This window comes from Salarias fasciatus, chromosome 8 (assembly GCF_902148845.1).
Source record: "Salarias fasciatus chromosome 8, fSalaFa1.1, whole genome shotgun sequence".
Taxonomy (NCBI): Eukaryota; Metazoa; Chordata; class Actinopteri; order Blenniiformes; family Blenniidae; genus Salarias; species Salarias fasciatus.
This window is the reverse complement of record NC_043752.1, coordinates 32,501-43,679: the sequence shown is the minus strand read 5'-3', so window position 1 is coordinate 43,679 and position 11,179 is coordinate 32,501.

Below are 11,179 nucleotides of genomic sequence, written 5' to 3'. Positions count from 1 at the left end.
CTGTGGTCCTGGCTGGACCTCTGCTGTCCTTCACTGCTCCGTTCTTCCATCCTGTCCTCAAATCCTGTCTTCATCCTCCTGTCTCTGCTCTCTTGCTTTCTCGGGCATTTTGTATGATTTCCTGTTCATTTCCTCCCTCACTCTTTCACTCCTTCCTCTCTTCTGTCTCTGTTTCTCTTTAAATACAATATTCAGAGCTGTTCTCATGTCTCGTCATGCCTTTTTGGAATGTTAAATGTGGGTCATCTCCTGTCTTTTCCTCTTCACTCACACATGAACCAAAATAAATAAAAATATTTAGAGATAAAACCTATGAAACATACAATTATATTGAGTTTAAATGTTTGAAATATTTCTTGATGAGATTAGAAAATTCTCCCTCTTCTTCAAATAAATGAGCTGTTTTAAACTCCCTTGGATTAGCTGAACAATACATCTTTATTAACTGTTGATTGAACCACCCAGAAGTGTACATATTAGCTACAATTAGCACAAGCTTAAACATCCGCAGTAGTACTATCCAGTATAATAATCCAAAAACATCCTATATGAAGGCAAAGCCTTGACAGGGAGCACTTTCCTGCACAATGAAGACTTTAACCATTTTGCTAGTAATACTTTTCATTCATATTTCATAAAGGGTTTTAGTCTGATCCTGGAATGTAACATTGATCTTGCTGTCTCTCATTTTCAGTGCGGTTGTGTTGCTGTGTTGTTGTGTTGTGTTGTGTATGTTGGCATTAGCTGATCATACTGACAGCCAGCCGGCAAAATCAGTCAGTTTCACAAACCGGGAACATCAGTCTGTGCAGCAGCAGCATCAGCATCAGCTGCTGCAGCTGCTGCTGATGCTGCTGCTGCTGCTGCTGCTGATGCTGATGCTGATGCTGATGCTGCTGCTGCTGCTGATGCTGATGCTGATGCTGATGCTGCTGCTGCTGCTGCTGCTGCTGCTGCTGCTGCTGATGCTGCTGCTGCTGCTGCTGCTGCTGCTGCTGCTGCTGATGCTGCTGCTGCTGATGCTGATGCTGCTGCTGCTGCTGCTGCTGCTGCTGATGCTGCTGATGCTGATGCTGATGCTGCTGCTGCTGCTGCTGCTGCTGCTGCTGCTGATGCTGCTGCTGCTGCTGCTGCTGCTGCTGCTGCTGCTGCTGCTGCCGCTGCTGCTGCTGCTGCTGCTGCTGCTGATGCTGCTGGCGGCGACGTCTGCTTTTTGAAAGAGCTTCTGATATCCATGACTTGAGTGGACTCTGGTCAGCAGCAGAATCCAGGAGCAGCGACTGGCGCATACAGACGTGAAGCTTCTTCTTCTGGACAGACAGACTGCTGGCTGCTCTCCAGCGCGTGCTGCCACTCTCTGGTGAATTCCAGTACTGCACATTATACTCAGACCAGCTCGGATCCGCGATCCGGGGCTCCTGACCAAACATCCGGGGCTTGAGCCCAAGTAGCCCCCCCCTAGATCCGCCTATGGCGGCGAGCATCCACAGCTTTCCTGAGGACAGAAATTAAAGAAAAAAGTGGGAAGAGGCCTGTGGGAGAGTTCAGCTCCCCAGGTACCCATACCCATGCTCCCGCCATGTCAGCGCCGATTCATTTGAGGAGTTCCGCCGCCATCAGCTGGTGAAAGAGCTCGCAGGTATTCCTGGTTATAAAAGAAAGCTTAAAAAAGATGCATGGCGACCATTTCTGTTCACGAACACATCCAGCGCCCACGAGTGTCGAGCGAAAGCCGGTCTAAAGCACGCGAAAGAAGAGAGATGCTGGATGCCTGCGAGATGTCTGCGCAGTGAGCCGCCTGCTGCTGCTGCTGCTTCGCTAACGTTAGCTGCAGCTACAAGCGACCCGACACGTTGCCGTTTGCTGCGGAGGAGACAGAAGTCCTGACGAACACATCTGTAAGTGTGCAGTGTTCCCCCTCGTGGCTGATGCTTCAGCTCAAACTGACAAGTACGTGTCTGAACAGTGGCAGGCTAAAGCTAACTCGATACCTGACCACGGCTACTTCAGCAACACGGCAGTGACCTGGATCCAGACAGCGAGGCTACCGCAGAAGACGTGTTCATTTCACCCGAGGACTCCCGTGATCGCTGCCAGTCGCAGCCCTCGTGTCAGATCCAGACTTCACAACGAGTCCCTCCGAAAGTCCTCAGAGCCCCGATGCTCCAGAGTCTCTCGACGCGCTCGGATCCAAGAGTATTTCTGGTTTACCAAGACCAACTGAATGAGCTTCTTCTGCGGTGTATGAAGTGTGGCTCCCGTTATTCCAGAGGACACTACAGAGTTCCAGAGCGAAGCCTCGCTGCCGACTCTTGAGCTGCTCTCTCCGCTGGCAGCCACAGCTTCTATCTGCATCCGTTTTTCCCAGTGGCATTCATTTTGCAACGTTTGACAGGTTTTGCAGTAACATGAACCTAAAAACGATAAGTGAAGACACTTACGCAGCCCTGAGGAAAAGCAGGAGTTTCCCGTTATGAAGAAAACCTGATGGCTGAGCAGGAGGCGGCGCTGTCAGATTAAACCTCCAGAGGAGGCGGAGCTCTGTGGAGGTGGCCGCTGTGATTCTCCAGGAATACTGCACCGACTCCTCTCTAGACGCCCAGAGCAGAAAGGTTGAGAGAGTCACTGAAGTGAAAAACTCCAACGCTATGGAACTGACAGGGTTTACAGGGACTCTCAATATTCAACGTAAGAAGTGCCGATCTACAGTAAATTACAGATTTACAGTAAACCAAACCAAACTAAACTAAACTAAACTAAACTAAACTAAACTAAACTAAACTAAACTAAACTAAACTAAATTAAACTAAACCAAACCAAATTACACTAAACAAAATTAAACTAAACCAAACTAAATTAAACTAAACTATACTAACTAAATACTAGTTTAAACAGTAAAGTATCCACAAAGCTGCCCCAGGAGCTAGAATGCTGTGGGAAGTACGGTGCACTGAGCCCTGTCCTCCTCTAATGTCTGAATGTTCTTCCCTTTAGTCCCTTCATTGCTTTTCACCTGCTGTCCCCCCCTTCGAGGGGGAGTCTTCTCCAGTTTCAGTTGCTGACTCCACTATTACGAGGGCCTACGAACAAGCTCCGTCCGGACCGGGAGGACACTCCTGTCGGTCCTGCCCGCGGACTGGCTTCGGTTCTACTGCTGGGATCTGTGGTTCTTGTGCTGGACCGTCCAACGGACTGTCCTCAACATTGTCCTAGGCTTTACTTCTTATTGTCTCATGCTAGCTGTTGCCAAAGCTGTCCGTCCCTGGGAGAGGGATCCCTCCATACTGTGGTTCTCCCCAAGATTTCTTCTTTTCCCACTGGGTTTTTGGAGTTTGTTCTTGCCGGATGTGAGGGTCGAAGGCGGTGGTTGCTTCGTTCTGTCTCGTTACTGTAAATATTGACATATTACCATTATGCTTATTCACTGTTTTTACTTTTACCGACAAATGTAACATCTTGAAGCCCTCTGAGGCAACTGTTGTTGTGATACTGGGCTGTACAAAAATACATTGATTGATTGATTGATTGAAATTGATCTCAACCATCTCAACTGACCGACGAAGGTGAATAATCCTGACATTTCCCGTGAGTTTGCCCCGTGGCATGTGGCAAAAGGAGTGTCCAGGAAACTCACAGCAGAGGCCGAGAGAGAGGGGCGTGAAGACCCGGCAGCATGGACGCCGTCCATCAGTTCCATCAGTAACCGTCTGTGGCGCAGAGCTCAGACCTGTGAGGAGACGCTGCTCTGCTGAAAGAAAAGTGGTCTGTCATCCGTCATGTGACCGATCGGCTCCACTGGCCTGGCCTGTGGTGACCTTATTTCCTTCATGGTAAGAACAAACATTCACATGCTTTCTTAAAAAAAAAAAAAAAAAAAAAAAAAAAAATATATATATATATATATATATATATATATATATATATATATATATATACATACTGTATATAAACATATAAAATCTAAAAAAATAAATAACGGGCTAGCGGTACTGAGCCTTCACGTGGCAGCCCTGTTTCCACTAGTTCCACAGTACCACACACTTCTGATCCATTTTGCTTTGTGTATCTTCCTTGCAGGCTGTTCTGTGGTTCCCTGTATCCCATTGTGGAGTCCTTTATGTTACCTTACAGGAGACCGACTGCTCTTCTCATCTAAGGCTCACAATCATCCGTGGCAAGAAAGAGTAGAGGCATATTATAGATTTTCAGAATCATTATGGTCCTGGGAGTGTTGTAGACTTTGAATTCCGTGTCCCTGTTGCTCCTAGATGACACAGGGCTAAAAGATCATTTAGGCGAAAATTGTATTTTTCGCCTAAGTTTAGACAGTTCAAGGAGTTCTAGTAACCTCTATATTGGTCAGAAAGGTTCCCATTTTATCTTGAATGAGAGGTTACATCACCCCCTTTAAAATGATACCAGAGACAGTGTTGTGAAGCATTGACAGATGTCCTGTACACCAGTCTGAAGCAGGATACGCACCGGAATCTGAAATGCAATTTCTTGAAGGGGCGGGTATGCTTCATGAGCTGATAACTATGATTTAGCTCCCACTCTGGAAGGTCTATCGTACCAAAATATCATCTACAGACGGAGATCTTTTCAAAAAATATAAGGAACCTTCGTCACCCTGAGTGGTACTGATATCTGGTCAGGCCCATGGACTAACTGTAGTCACGCAGTTATGCTGCTAACACTCAGAGCTGCAAACGCAAAAAAAAAAAAAGAGTGAAAGAAACTAAGTGATGCACACAAAGGGCTACGAGGAAGCAAAACACCCCTGACAAGAAAAACATTAATGTAACAAGCCACTAGCCTCGGAGTCTCTCTGATGTCTGCAGCCTCGTAGCAAAATAACAATCAGGACAACAATCCATGTCGCTTTACCGGAAGCTACGTCACGTTTCTCACCTTTCTTTCCGAGCTGTGAGCCTCTGATGAAACTCTGCAGCATCAGTGAGCGTCACTCTGCAGACGCTGCAGTCGCTCCTGTTATTCGGTGTTGTCTGATCATCTTTAAATCCAAAATGTCAGATTTTGGGAGGTGTTGGTCAGAGGGCCTCACCTCAGCTGGTCACTCCTGGACCCAGGCAGGCGCTGCGAGGGGTTGCCAGGTTTGCTGAAATGCAGCAGGTCAGGATCACTCGCACGCAACAAAGCAACGTCCGTCTAATAGTTTACCTTTTAATTCTGTTTTTAAACAAGACACATTTTAACAAGACAGGTTTGTCCACGACAACAGGCAAGCCGCAGTCAGGAAGGGCAAGTCAAAGTCAAGTCAAGTCTTTTCTTAATGTTGATCAAGTAAGTCACAAATCTGGCGACTGGAGTGGGACTCAGTCCCCCACCTGTCCCCGTGTCGCTGTGCGGATTAATGAAAGGTATCGACGCTCCGGAGTCCATCCTCCTTATGAAGACAACTGGACAACTGGAGGGAGAAGGCGGGAGCGCTGGGTTTTTTTTTTTTTTTTGGGGGGGGTGGGGGGTCGTCACCATTGAGAAATGAGATCACATTGATGTATGAATCGAGATAACGATTTTTTTTTTTTTATGATTAATTGTGCAGCCCTAAGATATAATAGATTTAGACCCGACCGGATTCACAAAACAGAGACAGACGACGGACGATATCAGAAGAACTCTATGGACCAGGCAGGTCCAGAGGGACGGGGTCTGGGGTCAGGGCTCGGGTCTGGGGTCAGGAAGACTTTCCATTCTGTTAGACGGCTTTTTCTTTGCAGAGTAATGGATAAATTCTCTTTCCACAATAAATCCATTAAAGTTATTCAGTCTTTGTGCTGAAATCAGGCGCTGAAGTAAAGCTGGACTGGATCTGGACCTGGACTGGATCTGGACTGGATCTGGACCTGGACCTGGACTGGATCTGGACTGGATCTGGACCTGGACTGGATCTGGACTGGATCTGGACTGGATCTGGACCTGGACTGGATCTGGACTGGATCTGGACCTGGACTGGATCTGGATGTGGACTGGATCTGGACCTGGACTGGATCTGGATGTGGACTGGATCTGGACCTGGACTGGATCTGGACCTGGACTGGATCTGGACTGGATCTGGACCTGGACTGGATCTGGACCTGGACTGGATCTGGACCTGGACTGGATCTGGACTGGATCTGGACCTGGACTGGATCTGGATGTGGACTGGATCTGGACCTGGACTGGATCTGGATGTGGACTGGATCTGGACCTGGACTGGATCTGGACCTGGACTGGATCTGGATGTGGACTGGATCTGGACCTGGACTGGATCTGGAAGACGCAGCAGGCTGGACGTCCCACTTCTCCTCTTTATCTGTCTCTGGAGCCTCTGGGACAACGTGCACAAATAACAGGAACTACGATGGCGGGAACTGACCACCAGGGGGCAGTGTTTGCTGCTGATGTGATGGTACCTGGAGAACCTGAATCATCCAATGGCTGAAGGGCTCTGAGAGGAGGAGGGAGGATCAGGTTACGTTATGACTCTGAACTCCACAGCTTCGAGAGTCTTCAGAACCATGAGAACCTGGATGTTTCCCTTGCTAGCGACGGTCAGGGAAGTCCAAGGCTACAAACTGAAGGGGGAGGAGACAGTGGACGAGTTTCACTTTGGGAATTTGGAATAAGGTTGTTAATCTAACCAAAATCCAAAAGATGTTATATTTATTCCGATGGTGTGCGCCGGACCCTGAGTGTACCCCGAATAGCAGCGACACTACTTTTACATTGTGGGCGGAAAAGGGCCTGACAACTAACTGGTCATTTAAAAGATAATGTCTTTCTAAGCTTCAGGATCTTCAAATGAAATATAGCTTAAAGCTGCTGTAGGCAGGATTTTGCTAGTCAGTGCTAATTTTTCTGTTTTCTTTGGATTAAATGTTAGAGTATCCATGGATAATCCTTTAGGAGCGTAGCATCACTGCTCTACCGCCAGGGGCAGCGCTTCCATCTGTCTCTGTTCTGAGCTGAAAAGGAATCTCGACCGCTCCAGGTATCTTTGACCAATCAGAAGAGCCCATGAGGCTCTAACCTGATTGGTCGAGAGGGCGCCGCTTTAAAGCTTTGTTTCTCGTGAACGCACACGAGGAAGTCCAGACCCGCATATCTACCTGCTTCATCGGGCATAACATCATCAAAACTCCCCGGAGGACACCGTCTGTTTCTACTGGAGTTCTTTAAAAAAGGCTTTGACCCCAGGCCCGCCGTGAAAAGGTCACAGGTGAATCAACCCGCCGGCGCAGGCGGCCGTGACACTGCTGGCCCCGACTACGGGTTTCAAATCGCCATCTTGGATGGGTCAAATCGCCATCTTGCGAAGGTAATCCTGCCTGCAGCACCTTTAAGGACAAACGATTTGTTTAGATATCTTCAAGTCAGACAAAGCTTTAATGTAAAATGTAATCTCTCCACTCGTTCTCACCCAGATGGATCGTTCCATAAAATACTGCGATTGGCACATGGCTCGACTCAAAACATGATTTCCAAAATGTTTAGAGCTTTGTTCACCGTCGACAAAAATAAAAGGACATATATGAAACAGAAAAGGGAGAAGAGGCAGACACTCTTATGGCAGAAAGACAGTGGGAGGAAACTGGTATTTCAGTGGACGTCAGCTCATCCTGGGTCTGGCCGGAGCGCCGCCGGAGCGCCGCCGGAGTGCCGCCGGAGCGCCGCCGGAGTGCCGCCGGAGCGCCGCCGGAGTGCCGCCGGAGCGCCGCCGGAGCGCCGCCGGAGGGACGAGGCGAGACGCTTTGACTCCGGCTCCGGGGGAAGACGTCCATGCTCCGGCATGTTGGACATCGTGAGGCTCAAAAGAGGATAACCGGCACCAGCTTTTTTGGTCAAGCCCTAAACTGAATCCATATTGGAAAGAAATTCATAGAAGTCTAAAATCTGTTTTCAAAATTGAAAAACCCTTTAACTTTGAAAACCTTCTGCAGGAAATGTGAAGTGTCTGGACCGGAGAAGTGACAGGAACCTGCTGCAAGAAGCAAAAAGTAGTAAACTTTAACAACAGCGTCCTTGGCCGCTGTTGTTAAAGTTTGATCTAGTTTTTGACATTTTTTGAAAAGGAAAAGTGAACCTACGGGCTAAATTCAAAAAAGGAATTTTATTGCATTTGGAACAAACGGATTAAAACTCCGATGATGAGAGCAGGTTTCACATGACTCCTCTGACTGGTCTAAAACAACACACTATTTTTATTTCCGTCTGTCTGACCCACCTCGGTTAAAACTCCCCACTTTAGTTCTGAGTTTAAATTGGTTTAAAAAGCAACCAGGAGAACTGCAACTGTGAATTCAAAATGATGTTCCCCCCAAAAAAGTGGAAAGTTCTTTTTTTTTTATTCCTTCTGTGTAAAATGTTTTTGAAAAAATTGTTTTCCAAATAAAAAATTAGAAAAAAAAAATCTCAATAGCTCCCATAATATGTGACCTACTGACTCCTAATCACTTACGAATCCCAGACACACCTCTTTGTTTTAGTTTTAAACATTGCAAAAATAAATAAATAAATAAATGTTATATATATATATATAAAATGCTACTGCTCTCTTTTGAGAGTTTGTAGTATGTGTTAGCGTAGGTACGACTCCAAAGATAGCCGTTAGTGGATTAGGATTGAGCGATGTACTGCATAGAGCTGATAGACAATGGAATACAGAGCAGCAGGACTTTGTGAGGCGGGGGCAGGACCAGAACGTGACCCAGCGACACCAAGTTGACACATCTGGGACAGATGGGCTGAACAGATGGATATATTTTTGCGAGTCTGTCGTTAGAGTAGTGGATTCTATTAAGGACCTTAAATTGTAGTAACCCATGCCGAACACATATAGAAGAGGAGTGTGTGTTAGTAACGCATTGAGCCCAAACATCATCTGTAGCTGCGATACCGAGATCCCCTTCCCAAGCTTCTCGTGTTTTAGTTTGCAGTGGAGGGTCGATGCTCTGTATTATTTTATAACTCCTACAAATCAGACCCCTATTCCATGGATTTAGGTTTAGCAAATTATGAGAGACATTTTTGTGCGGGGGCTTTGGGTAAGAGTGAAAAGATCTGGAAGCGAAACTGCGGACTTGGAGTTATCTGAAGAAATTAGATTTTTGGATATTGTCATCTATTACAAGGAATTCAAAGGAGAGGAAGGAATTTTCATCAAACAGATCATCAAAAAAGACCAAACCGTGTCTGCGCCAGCCAGCAACATTTGAGTCAGTTTGTGAGGGAGCGAAGAGGTGGTTATGGGATGTAGGAAAAAGGCCACTCATCTGATCCAGGTTAAAGTGCTTGCAAAATTGTATCCAGATTTTACTGGAACTTGAAACAACAGGATTGGAAAAAATCTTATTATTGGTGCACAAAGAGAGTGGAGCCGTCACAGAACAGATTGGTGACATCGATGCCCAAGCGGGCCCATCATTGTCAGAAAATGTTGATATCCAGTATGCCAATTTGGAAATATTTGATGCCCAGTAATAGTAAAGAAAATTTGGCAGACCGAGCCCTCCTTCAGGTTTGGGTCTTTCAAGAAAGGTTTTCTTCATTCGGGGTATTGAGTGGTTCCGTACGAAAGCTGGAAAACATTTATCTAATTTAACAAAGAAACATTTTGGGAGCCAAACAGGAACTGTCATAAAAAGATGGAGGAATTGTGGTAATACTGTCATCTTGAGGGCATTGATACGGCCAGCGAGTGCGACTGGAAGGCGTGACCGCCTTTCTAGTTCTTTTTTTTTTTTTGTATGTTCTAACTGTCAAAGTTTACTGCTCAGAGTGTTTTAAATGAGCTGGTTACTTTCACACCTCGGTACTTCAATGACTGACGTTCAGTTTTAAATGGGAAGGAACTATAATTTAATGTTTTACTTATGTCATTAATAGGAAATAATAAACGTTTTGTTAAATTTAATTTATAGCCTGAAAAACGCCCAAATTTCTGTAATAAAACTAAAAGGTGGGGAACAGACTGAAACGGATCGGCGATAAAAAGAAGCAAATCATCTGCATAGAGCGCAACTTCATGAATTATGTCTCCTCTCTGAATGCCCTTAATTCCCTCATCACCTCTCATCGCTATTGCAAGAGCTTCTATGGCTAAGGCAAAGAAAAATGGTGACAAGCAACAGCCCTGACGTGTCCCTTTAAAAATAGGAAAATATGAAGATATTTTCCTCTTTGTTTTCACAGCCGAGGTTGGGTTGCTATAAAGAATTTTGATCCAATTACAAAATGTTTCACAAAATCCAAATCTCTTCATGACTGCGTGTAGAATCGGTGAATCATTCGTTCAGTTGATATTCAATAAGAATCAAAAAACAAAATATTGAAAAATGAGTCTTTTTTTTTTGTTGTTTTCAAAATAAAAACGAATAAATGAAAATTGGTTTGTTTTTCAGTATCCCGTTGGTTAAGACAGATCAAATAAAGGAAAGTTGAAATACGACCACAGAGCAGACTTTAATGTGATTTTCCGATTTCTTCGATCTCCGTGACCCGGAAGTTCTATCGTCTGTGTTTTGGTTTTTGCCGGCGGGAAAGTGGGCGGGTCCCAAACCTGTGGGTCAGTTTAAGGCCGGTGTCGTGCCAAAAAGTGATTTCCTGCCAGAATGTGATTTCCGGTCCGCGGGAGCGCGCACAGCTGGACAGCGCAGCTTCAGTGGCTCTGTGGCAGTCTTCATTGGACACAAACGACAAACTTTTTTATGATCATCGAACGATGTTTATTTGTGGTTTGCGTTTGATAGCCTCCTGTACGTCCAATTGCCTGATGTCGCTGTTGAATAAGCTAGTTGGTGATGTTAATTTCGCACGTATTTGGGCTGTTTTTTGTGGTTGCGTTTGATAGCCTACTGGTCCAGTTGCCTTATGTCGCTGTTGAATAAGCTAGTTTGCGATTTTAATATGCACTTATTTACGTTAATAAACATTCTGATTTTTGTGTTTGCTTTTAATAGCCTCCTGCACGTCCAGTTGCCTTATGTCGCTGTTGAATAAGCTAGTCGGTGATTTTAATCTGCACGTATTTACGCCAATAAAGACATGTGTCACCGAGGCATTCTATGTGTTCTTTTCTTCGGAAACAAAATTACTAGATCGCTCAACAGAGTAATTTGATCCCAAGCAGTGCTTTTTACGGTTTGAAAAATGAGTGAAGGGACACTATAATGTCAAA